The sequence below is a fragment of the Pseudonaja textilis genome, chromosome 4 (assembly GCF_049901715.1).
Source record: "Pseudonaja textilis isolate UNSWEBS1 chromosome 4, rPseTex1.2, whole genome shotgun sequence".
Taxonomy (NCBI): Eukaryota; Metazoa; Chordata; class Lepidosauria; order Squamata; family Elapidae; genus Pseudonaja; species Pseudonaja textilis.
In genome coordinates this window covers 58,346,243-58,358,524 of record NC_141993.1, presented here as the reverse complement: position 1 = coordinate 58,358,524, position 12,282 = coordinate 58,346,243, and the positions used below count along the sequence as shown (strand labels likewise).

At 36.6% G+C, this 12,282-nt stretch overlaps 1 protein-coding gene across 3 annotated transcripts in view; it reads left to right on the top strand.

The window, feature by feature from the left end:
* The first annotated feature begins 841 nt into the window (after positions 1 to 841).
* The window catches only part of CAB39 (calcium binding protein 39), a 33,409-nt gene continuing 21,968 nt past the window's right edge, over positions 842 to 12,282 (top strand). The window contains exon 1 of one of the 3 annotated variants that reach the window (XM_026701478.2): positions 842 to 1,036. The gene's annotated coding sequence lies outside the window, so the exon portion shown is untranslated. Of the gene's footprint in view, positions 1,371 to 12,282 lie in introns of all 3 variants that reach the window. The other 2 variants (XM_087933162.1, XM_026701479.2) reach the window with 2 other exon arrangements.

Here is a 12,282-nt window from a genome sequence, read left to right as displayed (position 1 = left end):
CAGCTTGTATTTTATTTTCTGATTTTTTTTGCCAATATGTAAGACAGAGCATTTATTTGTTGATATTTGAAGTTGCCATTATAGAAACATTATAGAAACAGAGATAGTTAATTCTGTAAACCACAGTTCAATTAATCTTGGCTATAAAGGTATCGCATGGGCACAGCCCAATTAATTTTGAGATGGGAGAAAGGTTCTTTCTGCAATCTTGGTGTGTTGGAGTAGGGTACCTTAGAATAACTTTTGTCACTTTGAATATACACTAATCGGCATACATTAAAATGAAATTTCGCTGCCTACAGCTCTCAAAGGGTCAGCTCCTCCTATATCCTAATAAACATGACTAAATAAATAAATAAATAAAAAATTGTGCATATACCCACATATGACACGGACAAACAACAGAGTCAATACTTTTTCACGACATACCAAGGAACAAACTATTTTAACCTAGCTTTCTGTAAAGAAGCTCGGACTGTACGGTTATTTACGGTGGGTGTTGTGGAAATCCAGAAAACGAAGCAGGATTAAATAGTTAAATAGCGCTAAATACCTCGATAAAATTGAGAAATATTTGAATTACAGTTCAGATTGTGACTGGCACTACCGAAGGCCATGGCGGACTTTGCCCAGGTCCAGCGCCTTTCCCTTCCGGCTTGCCATTGAATTAATTCTCAAGAATGCCGCCTAGCCGGCCGTGAAAAGCGGCCGGCCTGCACCGTGGCCGCTCTGATCCCTCCGCGCCGCAGAGGGAAGCAGCGAGCTCGCGTTCCGACGAGGGCTCGAGCTTCCTTTCCCTTCCCGCCACTGCTCGTCAGTCGTTAGTATCCGCCGCCGGGCTGGGAAGGGAAGAGAAGGCGAAAGGAAGAGCACAGAAAGAGCGAGAGCGAAGGGGGTCGGGTCGCTGCACAGCCAGGACCGCGGGGCGAGGGAGGGGCCAGCGAGGCCGACAACTTAGTCGGCTGAGGCCTGGTCTGAAAGCGAGCCGACCTTTCAGGGACAGCAGGCCGAGGCCGCTCTTCGCCGCAGGAAGAAGGTAGGTAAGCGTCGGGTCCGCTCGGGCCTTGCGGGCCGCAGCTGACCAAGCCCAGCGCGGAACGGAGCGGAGCCTGTCTTACGAGAGCATCCTTCGCCCCTCTTCGCTTTCCGAGGCCTAGGCTGACCAGGCGGGGCAAGGACTCTGCCTTCCCAGCCGCCTGGTCATGGGGTTAGGCGAGGGAAGCGCGTCTTGGGCGGCGGGGTGTGCTCTGCGGATGGCCTCTTAACCCCCTTGGGCGGAGGGAAGAGACGCAGGTTTCTTGTTCCCGGCGTTCCCCACAGCAGTTGGGGTTTCTAAGCCATCTTCGTGATCGTCATCGGGGAACTGCGAGGTGGGAATCCGTGCCGGATTCACTGTTAAGTGGGGGTCCAAAAGAGAGAAGCGGTCCTGGGCGACCCCGGACCTCTCCTTGCCCTTTAGTGCTGGGACAGCCGAGCATCCTTAGCTATGTAAACCAGATCCAGGAAAACTTTCTTTGCCCATGAGCCTCGCCTCTCCGTGCTTAGGAAAGGAGAGACCTTATTCAATCCGGAAATGTTAGGGTTTTGGGGGGAAAAAATGCGGCCTTTAAAACTGAGAGGCAAAGAGATTCTCGTTAGGTTTGTTCGTCCAGTTTCGTGGTGCTGCAGAAATGAAAAGTTATTTGCTTTTCTCTTGCAAAACCTTTGAGCACAGAGAGATCCGGTGTAGGTAAACATATCTACATCGATAAAAGCAGCACATCTTAATTGCTAGGTTCCTTTGATAAATGTTCTAGGCCTGGGATTATGTTTAAATATTTAAGCGTAGTACTAGTTACTACTGATGTTAGGAGTGATTTACTTTACTAAGTTACTCTCGGTGGTATGTTCTTTTGAGTGAATTGGTTTGACCTACTGGTATGGGTATTCATCACACTTTAAAGCTAGATAATTTTGGCTTCCTAATGTTTATAAAATGCATGCTTCTGTATTGGTTTTCATAGAGCTGACATTTATTTTTTCAGTTCCTGGTAATGTATGAAGAATAACAGAAGGCACTGTAGATTTTTGTCTGGAAATTGTAGATCAGGTTCTTCACAAAATGTGTTGCTTAGTGAAATTGCTTCTTTAAATAAAGTTTAATGAAGGTATTTCAAATCATATAGAAGTTACAAACATGGACTATAGACAAGCTGATTCTAAAAGCTGAGAAATGAATTTCTCTCTTCTTGAGAGAGAAGGGGGTGATATCTGAGTAAGTCTTGATCAAATGAGTTCCTCTTTTTCAGTGGAAAAGTGATAATAAAACTTTCCATGCTGATTACTGGATGTAAAATAGAAGTTTAAAAGTGTAAAGCTGTTTTCTTTTTGCTTCTAAAAATAATCAGAATAGTCATAAAGTATAAAGAAAAGTATCTGACCATTTTGAATTGTTTTCTGATGAAATGTCCTTGTAAATAGATTCAAAGAAATATTAAAAGAAAGTTAGCTTTGGTAAGATTCTCTTCCCAGAATCCTACAAAGCACTATTGTTACTTAATAACACAAATCAGATACTTTGGTAACAGTTTTAAATATTTGATAAGTTTAACAATCATAGAGTTTCTTAAATTAAGCTTGCATTTATTTTCTCTATTAGTATTTCTCTCTCTCTTTCTATGCCTGTCTGGTGACATTTGGGGCAGCTTTTCACGGGGCTTGAAAGATGCACTTAGAATGGACATTTGAGAAACCCTTCCTGGTATAGCTTTTTAGATACCAGCCATTGTTTCCACTAGCCTTGTAAATATTCATTGCAATTACATGCATTTTGGAAATCACATAACAGCTTACTGTAAATGCATGCACTGACTGTTTCAGTGGTAAAAGACTCTTAAGAGATTATATCATGTATTACTGTTAGTTACAGGCCAATGACTGGTTCTGCAAAGTTATGTCAAGAATGCTCTACCTCCCTGAAATGTCTAGATTCCTAAGATAAAATGTTTGTTCAGGAGGGGAAGAATGCTTCTGATTCTGATATGATTGACACTTTTTAATATTCATTTTTAAAATTGTATTCTTGCTATAATTTTATTTTAATAAGTGCTACTTAGCATCTGTCTTGTTCTATAATTCTTTAGAAATACTTTCATTTTAAGTAATGTCATGAATTCATGAGCAGACTAATATCTAAAAAATTAAAGTTCAGTGAAAATCACACCACTAATTAAAACATATAGCTCCTAAGGTATATTTCTATTATAGTTTGTTCCTTTGAGAACAATTTGAAGACATTTCTTTAAATTGGAAGTCATCTTACTAAATCATATTAGAATTAGATTTTTTAAATATTTAATCAGCCTTCATGTGCACATTATCAGAATATGGTAATAATTATTTGCAGTAGCTTGAAGACAAATTAAATTTTCCACAATTGAAGTTCTAACAGTGAATGTAAAGTGTCTTTCTCACATAATTGACTGATTTTAAAAACCCATGATTGCTTCCTTAATAGAAAAATTCTAGGTATTCATGATGATTGAATGCTGTTTACTTGCAAATCAAGATTCCTAAATCATATGGCAAGTAGCAGAATTTTGTTTGACATTTTGCCAGAAGTGTAGGAAGTTTAAAAAAGTAAAGAGTACTGGTTTCCCTTTTCATTTTGCAATTTACATTGATTTGTGTATTCTTATGTATTCTTATGTAGCCTGTATATCTCTGATTTTATTTTAAAATGAAACTGTAATGCTTCTTTGCTATTTGTTTAAGATGATAGTAAGTTTGACTGGTTGGTTTAGAAACTACAACAGTGTTGTAGGTATATATTCCAGGATCAATTTCTACATCATATTTCACGAATAAAACATATGTTAATATGTATTAACAAGTGTTAATAGTATGTGTGCTGGTCTTTTCATTAAATGGACACCTGTTTTTAGATTAATAATTGAAGACCAGCCAGAAATAATCTACTTTTACAATTTCTATTCTAAGGGGAAATCCAGCAGTTAAAAGCACATCAAGATAAATATACTAAGATTTACAACTTGCTTTCAAAATAAAGCATCTTTATTTCAGGAAATATTTACAGAATAAATATTAGCTCCATGACACTTTGATGAATTTAGTCATAGTTACTTTTCGTAGCAATTTAGGTAGTGTAAAATCAGGCAATATTGTGATTTAAAGGCAGTATATAACAACTGAATCAGTATAGATTTTTAGGATCAAGTTGACAGTTTAATAATCAAATTTAATTATTTGGCAGGGAAGAGTTCCAATTACAGGTGAGATATCTAGAAGCCTTTTCACTCAGTCCTGCAAATAAATTCTTGTTGAAATTTAAACAACACCTGGTGAGTTACTGAATTCTGGCACCTCCTTCCTGGTTGTGCTTGTAAGAAACAAAATTCCAGTCATATTAGGGCTGCTTCATGGGGCTGGACTGAATCACAGTAGTGTAAATTTGTGACTTTATCTTCTACACAACTTTTTTCTAATGTTACAGAAAAGATGGAACTTATGCTGCTACATTTTATTTGTTGACAAAACTTAATTTGTAACACAGCATAGTGCTGATAGGGTAGTTTTTATATTACATTTATAATATATAATTTATATTTGCATTATTAGTTATCCTTGCAAACAATCCCAATCTGATTTACAGATTCCTAAATCATTCCAAAATAAAGAAAATTGTTGAGGTTAGGGTTATTTTTAATGGTAGGTAGTAGGGAAGGGAACAAGGGGTGTGTGGGATGGGCATACATGTTCACCTTCAACCAAATTTTTTATGAGATCATATGAAAGTTCTGGACAGTTTTCCAATCCCAAGAAAAGCATTTCTAATGCATACTTACATATATTATGTATAAAAAGATAAAAAAAAACACTTTACAGATAGTCCTCACTTAATAACCCTTATTGGGACCAGAATTTTGGTGGCTAAGTGATGTTATCAGGTAAAACATCATGTGACTGCACTGCTTAGCAATATCTAGAAGAAGCACGATAGAAAGAATATTAGCTCTTTTGAATTTTTAGTCTTGTGAAATCTCCTGAAACTGTCATGGACAGCCAAGGAAACAAACCAATGGATTATCAAGCAGAGCAATCACAGAGGTCTTACTCAAGGCACAAATTGCTTTACTTTGACTGATTGTGGAAGCCCTAGCTCTCTGGAGAAGGGAATGCTGGAAAAAGTATAATGAAAAAGAAAAGGAGAATGACAAACAACAAGGTGGTAGACTAAGTTATTATGATGATAGGTACACCATTGGAACAGATCCTAATGAAGATTATATCATTGCTAAGAGTTGACACCAGGGGTGGGATCCTACCAGCATAACAACTGGTTCGGTGAGTTGCACGCATGTGCATAGTACTTGCAAAACAACTTATCCTGCAAGCCATCACATCTCCTGCTGACGTGTGACACTCAGCTGTGCTGCGCAAAGCAACTAAGGTAAGAATAAAGGACAGTTTAGAGCCAAGGTGGGTGGGTGGGCCCAACCGAAGAAAAGAAGATCTTCAGAGAGAACCAGTTCAGTGTCAGCTGCTCTTTGGAGCTACCGGTTCTATACAACCGGGCCGAGCCAGTAGCATCCCACCCCAGGTTGACACTGAGTTGATGACTTATAAACCAGTGAGTTAAAAGATTGGTTTGAAAGTCATGACTATTCTCACAGATGCTTTATTCAGTAGATTATCAGATCTTTGAATAAAAATAACTCCTGTACCTAAGTTTTAATACTGGCAATCTTATATTCTAAATGTAGCAATTATGAGATACATAACTTCTTTTCATTTTTGTCTACACTGTAAATTGGGCAGTTACATGTAAGCCTTTGTGTTCCTCTCTAAATGTCTTTAGCCTGTATACTTATGGCTCTTTAGATTGGCCATCAATAGTTAAGCATTTGAACATAGCTTATATAATTGCTATTATAAAGCATTAGACATCATTTATAGATTATTGATTAGAACCATTCCTTAAGTGGCAAAATAAGGATATTTACATCTTACAAAATTGCTTCAGAATTTCTAAAGGATATAATTATCCATACATTACATTAATTATAATGGCCATTATACCACAATCAATTTCAAAAGCTGCATTTTTGCTCCACATGCATTGGGAATACAAAGCTATTTCAGTAACAGTGCATTATTTTAATATTTATTTGAAAGTGTTTGAAAATTTGAAAAGTGTTGAAAATGTTTACTCATATAGGCCGAAGGCTCAATTGTCCAGATTTTCTGTTCCCCTTTCCCCACAACATATTTCTCATAGGAGACTATTTGAAATGTTACCCAGTTTGGTTTGTTAGTACAGTCAGGTTATCCAGAGATAGATTTGTCAATGTAGCATGGTCGCAGTTTTGTACTTTGCACAGCAGCAGTTCCATTTATGGTGCCAATAGTTGTGATATTGTATTAGTATGATGCAGCTGTTAGGTAGGGGCAATTGTTTGCCATAGGCAACCAAAACATTTTGAATCATTAGATTTCATGATTGCAAATGAAGTTTTGTCATGCATAATTTTCTTTTGAAACTAATGCTTTTTGCAACTTACATTTCTAGCTCCACAGTGTCTGGGAAAGCTAAACTGATGTGCTTTGTAGATCAGTTACAATGGGTGTTTTTGAAGCAATCTATCTAATTTGGGCACATACATTTTAAAATAACAAAATATTGAAATAGTGTGGAATTTACAGCATCCTCTCTGTCATGAAAAACTCAAGTAGCCTTTTTGTGTGCTAAAATAGTATATACATTCCATCTGCATTTAGTACAGAACTGTTGCCTTATATTTTTCTTCACCTCCTCCATGCTAAATATGAATCAAATAATTGTATAATGTCCATAATTATAGAGTAGTCTTTTCATACTGCACTGTGAGCATTGGAATAAAGTACAGTTATAGAGAATGGAATGGAATGAAATAGAATAAGCTGGAAGGGCCCAGTCCCCTGCTCTAGCAGATAAGTGACTGTCTAGTCTCTTTGAAAAAAAACCCCAATAATGGAGCGCCCACAATTTCTGAAGGCAAACACACATCACTGTTAGGAAGTTTCTCCTTAATTTCAGGTTGCTTCTCTCTTTGATTAGTTTGCATCCATTGTTTCTTGTCTTGCCTTCTGGTGCTTGGTAGAATAATTTGACCCCCTCTTCTTTGTGGCAGCCCTCAAATACTGGAATACCGCTAATTCTTCTTTTCTTTAGATTAGCCAAACCCAAATCCTGCAAACTTTACATTTTGTATTTTTTCCCCCACAGTCTTTCTGGTACTAAACATGAGGAACATTCCTTTTCTTTACCATTCATTTCAGGACTGAAATGTCCAGGAAATATTTTATATTGCTAGCGGAAATTAAATTTTCCCAGCTGTGAAGCAGTACAATTTGTAAATACAGGTCCTTGACTTATGACACTAATTGAGACCAGAATTTCCATTACTAAGCAAGGCAGTTGTTAAATGAGGCATACATGATTTTTGTTACCATGTTAAGTGCAGCTGTTAAAATGAATCGCATGCTCTTAAGCAAAACTGCTTTTCCCCACTGACTGTGCTTATTGGAAGCCAGCTCGGAAGATTGTAAATGATGATCACATTAGGCCAGGATACTGTAACCACATGATTGTAGTGATGCTGCAGTAATCATATATGTGCAAGGACCTCTTGTAAGTCATTTCTTTCAGTGCTATTGTAACTTTGCTAAAGAAATGCTTGCAAATTGAAGACTACCTGTATTTGTATTTTTGCTACAAGTTTTGACAAGGGTTTTCAGGTATGGTGGATTTTTATGTACAAATGTCATTAAATTGTTAGGTTATAAAAAAGTTGACTAAAGATCACCTCATATTTTAAAGAACCTCTTCAATCAGCTTGCAATATGTGCATAAAATTTTCATTAGCAAAAGTTATATTACCAATGAGACTTCATTCAATTATGTGTGAATAAATCACTCAAAGTTAACTTATATTAATTCAGGCAATATAAAAAAATAATATATTTTCTTTTAATGTCACTTAGACCTGTGTTATAAAATCCTGCAGTTCTTTTATTTTTAAAATGAGTTAAAATGAGGATGGGGAGTATAACATAATAAAGTTGTGCTTATTTTGTGGTAGGGTAATTGCTAGGTTTTTTCCATGTTACTCAAGATTTGAAATTGTGAAAGAGACTTGACAGGCACATTGATTAGGCAGAAAATTATTTTACTTTGTTGAATTGATTTGAAAGCACTTGATACAATTTCATATATTTAATTACATTGTTGATTCAAGTTGAAGGAATAATTCTATTGAATTGTCATTGAACTAAAGCTTCCCAGAATCATATTAATAACTTTTGGGTACCTCTAGGTATTATCCTTCAAAGCAGAGTAACATGATAATTAAAATTGTTGTTTGATTAATGAATGTAATGAAAAAATGTCAGCATGCTTGTGGAAATATTTAATAGAAATACTTTAATGGTTGGTATTTACATACGGTACCCCATGCAAAGGATAACAAATACAAAATGGACTTTGAGTGCATTGCCATTAATCTATGTAATGATAGTGTATTAATTATAATTTTAAACCATGTACAAGTCTTTATTTGGTGTAGGCACCAAGCTAGAAACTGGAAGATTGTGAATGTTAAGCCTGCCTTAGACACAAAGCCAGCTGGATGACCTTGAGCCAGACACACTTTCTCAGTCCTAGAAAGGAGGCAGTAGCAAGCCACTTCCAAAATCTTGCCAAGAAAATTGCAAGGATTTGTCCAGGCAATCTCCAGGAGTCAAGTTTGATTTGAAGGCATAAAACCACACCCCTCTTGGAAGTCCTTATTAATTCTGGTATTGCACAAGGGGTACAATAATAATAGCCATCATTTTTATACATATACACACAGTGTATGATCAAGGGTACATGAAAAACAATTTATGCAAGGATTCATGGAACAGATCCATTGTGTAATCTGGAAATGGGTTATAGTGTCCAGTTAGTTGAATTTGATGTTTTAAATGGACCCTTATATTTCTGGTTCTACAAACTGCTTCTTTTATTCTATCAGTATGTGTATTATACATAACAAACCAAAGAGGTTGGTGTGGTAGCATTTGATGATGGCAATTATTGAATAAAGTGACTTAGAACTTATGCCTTATGTCTTTTTATAAGGGCTAAAAACTTTTTTCTTGTTCAACATTATCGGTATTCTTATATTAGCAATTAGGTAGAGAATACATGAACAAGCTTCTATTCTTCTTTATTGTGCATTATACTGATATCTCAGTGTGTTTGTTTCGGGATCAAAGTTTCTTGTTTTGGGTTAATATGTATTACTGAATGAAAAACAATGCAAGGAACTGTATCTTTGCCAGTATTGTCATGTGATCACCATGAATACTATCATTGTGTCAGCATTGCCACCTGCCAGTTAACATTTAAATCTAGACTAATAGCTGCTTTTAGCTATTGAGTGGTATAATGTGTACATTTCTGTCCATCAATTTCAGAACATTTCACCTTAGGTGTCTTTATAGTTTAATGATGCCACGTGTCTCGGAAGCATGCTAATTTGAAATTTTTCTAACAGAAATAATTAGCCCTGAATTCTTAGATTGAAAGTCATGTCCTTCATGATTTTAGAATATAACCAAGCTTATTCAATTCAGTGTTATATTGATTATAAATTCATTTTAGGCATGTCTTATCAATTGCGTTGTGTTTAAAAATCAATTTTAAAAGGGGGTATGATCAAGCTCTTTAAATGATGACTTTGGGCTTTGACAGAATGTATTAAATCTCCCAATTCACCTGGGCAGGAGGCAAGCCAAAGATCTGTGGCTCCTTAGCTAGGCCCAAAGGACTCTGGAGCAAGTTGAGTGGGAAAGATAGATGGGTGGGGGCAGTTGCAGTGGCCCTGTGGTTATTTATAAGGACTGGTTAAGTGCCTGAATTTTCATCACATGATCACAGGGCACTACAGTGGCCATAACTTCGAGTCCAGGTTGTACAGGTAGTCCTTGACTTACAACCACAATTGGGTTGAGAATTTCTGTTGCTAAGCAATGTGGTGGGTTAAGTGAGTTATACCCTATTTTACAACTTTTTTGCCATGGTTGTTAAGTGACACTGTAGTTGTTAAGTGAATCATGTGGTTGTTAAGTTGATCCAGCTTCCCTGATTGACTTTCCTTATTGGAAGCTAGCTGGGAAGGTAACGAATGGTGATCATATGAGACCCAACCATCATACAAAGCCAAATGCAGTCATTCTTTAGGAAAAGTACACTTTAATTTGTAATCTTTGATTAAAAGAAACTAGTTGATCATGCAGTCCTATATGTGTATTCCCTTTCTGAACAAAGTTCAGCTGCAGAAATTCTAGAATCACGACTTCAGGGAAAGTGGGAATTTGGGTAGGTGTCTGTAAAATTATGTTGCTTTTGTTAGAATAAACCTTTTGTTGGCATTTAAGTAGTTTTCATCTGTTAAATGTGTTTATGATTATGAAATGTGTTAAAACTGCAAAGTTAATTCTTCTTGCCCTATCAACTTTATATGATAGCACACAGCGGAACTACCTTTCTGAAAATAAGTAGGCTTTAAAGGTTTTATGTCACCAAGAAAAGCTACCTGAAGTTTGATACTAGCTATCTCTTGGAGTAAGAGGATGTAAAGCGATTAAATGCCTACTTAGTATGTATGACTAGTTCATTGAGTTTTGTGCTTTTTAGCTTTCAGAATGATTGGTCACTCCTGATTTGCCTCCTGGATGAAATCATATTCAAAACATTATAGCCTGCAGGCAGCACTTGCTTTAAATTTTACAGTTGGAGAACTGGAAATGGACAGGAAACAAATTTATCTTAACTCTTACTTTTCAAAATTGTTCTACATATGACAAAGAAGTAGGGAATTGGTGTACCATTTATTTTAAAATCCCAGTTAGCATTCTTTAAGATCTGAGTATTAGCCAAAATAGCCATCCACAGTTTGAATATGATTAAAATTTAGACTCTTGTATATGTTTATTTTTAGAAACTTTTTAATTAATTGTGGCTATCTGATACAAGTAGTCCTTGAGTTAATTCTATTTGTTCAGCAACTGTTCAAAAATTACAGCAGTACTGAATGAATGTTTCTTATGCCAAGTTCTTGAAGTTGCAGCTTGTTGCCGTGGTCCCACAATCAACATTTGAGTGCGCATCTGCACTTATGTCTTATGACTCAGGGTGCTTCAATTTCTCCTTTCCACCTAGCTTCCCCAAGCTCCACCCTCATCTTTGCCCTTTGCCCTTTTTTGCTTTCCTTTTCAGCAGAACCCCTGGGCAACAGCCCTTAGCTGGTTGCCGTTGCTTTGGAAAGCTGCTGAAGTCTTAAGAAGCACTGCAAAAGTGGGGTGTACTATTTGAATTGAGAATGGTACAGTCAGATTTGGGAAGAAGGCCTGATGCAGCCAACAGCTGCCTTGGGATAGGACTAGGCTGGCCTCAGCAGCAGAAGGCAGTTCTGGTCAGCTGGATATAGCGGGAGCTTGGAATGCAGGATAGTGGAGGCGATGGGACCCTTGTTCTGTGATGCTGGTGTACCTGGCTGTGTCATGGGGCTTGAGATAGCGTTCCTTGGCAGAGGTGCCACTGGGAGTGAAGCTGAGATGTAGTAGCAGGCAGTTGAAACTGAAGATCCCAGGCCTGTACTTCAGCCCCAGCACAGCTACTGCTGCTACTGCTACTAAGTACAGGTGTTATTTAACTTTCCTGTATTCATAAATATCACATAGCTCCTAATTGTTATTATCTGTTTCCTTTTTTCCATAAAATAGATTAAGGAGCTTCTTGAATATTATGTGCATGTTTTTGATTTGGCACTTCTCATCTGTTAACAAAAAAATTACAGCTGTTTGCTAAGTAGGTTTTCTTTTTATTCTGTCATTCATAAAAACAAAGAATCTAAAACTAGTTGCTTAATAATGAAAAACATTTGCCAATACATATCATTATGCGTGGTATTGGCATGTCTCACATAGTATTTGAGAAATAGTAACAGATGACCTGGAACAGGTATTTTTCCAGTATTAAAAATTATTCTATTTAATTAGAATATTTTAATATTCATTTTGCTATGTACCCAATAATCTAATGCTATGAACTCAATCTAATGTTCAAGAATGCTTTTCTAAATCTAAATTTTCTAATACCTCTGTGAATTTCCCATTCATTTAGCCTTCATTTTAAATGATATTTTGTTAACATTTTATTGTTTACATTTGATTCTAATAATTATTTCTTCTACTCTA